We start from the raw sequence: 1,823 nt of genomic DNA on the forward strand, positions 1-1,823 counted from the left end.
GCTGTAGCTGGACCTTGGCATTGCAGAAGGCCAGCTGGTCCACGTCCCGCAGCCTGTGGCGATGGGCTGTGCGAAAGAGGGGGACAGTCAGCACCACCCCAGGAGAGGGACCTCAACTCCAGTCCCCAGTACTGAGAGAAGAACCCCATCCCCAAAGATCAAGTCTGTGTCAAGAGAGGTGGCCACAGGGGAGAGCCTGCGTCAGGGGACGTCTGCAAGTCCAGGAAGACTCAGGGTCAATCTAGGTGACCACGTCAGGGGGGTTGCCTAAGACAGGCCCATGATGGACGTTTAGGGAAATGGTTGATTGTCACCTGGCTCTCAGGAGAATGAGGTGGCCATCGGGCCCTGGGAGAGGGACAGCCACCCCTGGTTGCTAAGATCCCGGGCTCCCACCCACCCACCTTGGGAAGGCTGAGTGCTGTTTAACCCCAACCTTGGGCATGAGAGGGGGTACTCCTGGCCCCTCATGAGCACATCTGTGACCCCAGTAGCCCCCTCCCCCAATACATTTGTTGAATTTGAATTTGCTGTGTGATTCTCTGCCCAGAGCCTCTGTTCAGACTGTGTTCCCTGGTGACTTGATGTTCAGCATTTTTGTTTATTTGTTTGTTCTTTAACAAAAGGTTGTTTTGGTTTGAGATTCAGCAAAAACATACGCTTGCATTCAGCTTCCTCTCCATTCAGGAGTCAGTAAATGAGTTGTTTTCTAGTGTGCTTCGAGGCCTTGCGGAATGAGCCTCCAACAAGATAATGCATTTAAAAGCCCTGGAAAAGTACCAGGCCCCACGCACATGTGAGATGCTGTCGTCATGTGAGCGGTGGCTGAGCTCCGCACCCGGAGCCAGGCTCGGCTCCTGGAGAATGCTGGCCCAGGTGGGGGTCCTTGCAGGGTGGACAGGACTGTGGGGGGAGGGGCTGCCTCCATGACCCCCTGCCATCAGCAGGGTCACAAAACACCCAGGCCGGCCTTCCCTGCTGATGGCCTGGGGAGAATCATGTCTCCCTGGCAGCACCATCTGGGGAGCAGGGGGACAGGGGTGTGAGGACAGGAGTATCCAGGAGGCCGGCACTCCCTCAAGGGGTGGAAAGGGTCCTTCCCGACTTCTAGCTGGCAGGCCACCTTCTCCTCAGTCCCTGCCGTGGTCCTGAGAACTTTGGGAGTCAGTCCAGGGTGCATCCTTCAGTCAGGGAAAAGAAATCAAAAACCCCACATTAAAAAGCTCGGAGGTCTGGCTTACATGCACTGCTAGCAGTTAGAACACGAGGTGCCCTCGAGCTGCAACTGGATTCCTGTTGGCTGTGTGAGAACCCCCATGCTGCTCAGGCCCCTTCCCGCAACCCTGAAAGTTTAGGAAGTTTCCACTCACTGCGTAACTATAGACCTCTTTTCAGTGCCTGAGACTCATCTTTTTTTCACCCATGGGTTGGGCGGCTTTCTGCCTTCTGTCCCAAGCCCTTTGACTTTTGGAGCTCCTCCCCTTCAGTGAAGGGCACCAGCAGGTGTGTGTGTTGGTTGATAGAGAAGGGAGGTGAGTCAAAAGATGCACAAGGCCATGGATGGCTAGACAGATGTGGCCAGCTCCGTGGGGTCTCATGTCAGGCTACATAGCCCAAGGATCTGTGTGTGGGGGCCCGGTTCCCTCATCTGTAAAATGGATGGGCCCTGAACCCCTGGCCTCCTGTGACCCGGGAAGCGGGACAGCTGAGTGTGCTGCTCACAGGTTTTGGTCAGCAGAACTGGGTTCAAATCCTGACTCTGCTGGTGTTGTAGCTGGCAGAGCTGGAGCCACTCCAGCGCCTTACTCAGAAACACAATGAAA

The sequence above is a fragment of the Pteropus vampyrus genome, unplaced genomic scaffold (assembly GCF_000151845.1).
Source record: "Pteropus vampyrus isolate Shadow unplaced genomic scaffold, Pvam_2.0 Scaffold118, whole genome shotgun sequence".
NCBI lineage: Eukaryota > Metazoa > Chordata > Mammalia > Chiroptera > Pteropodidae > Pteropus > Pteropus vampyrus.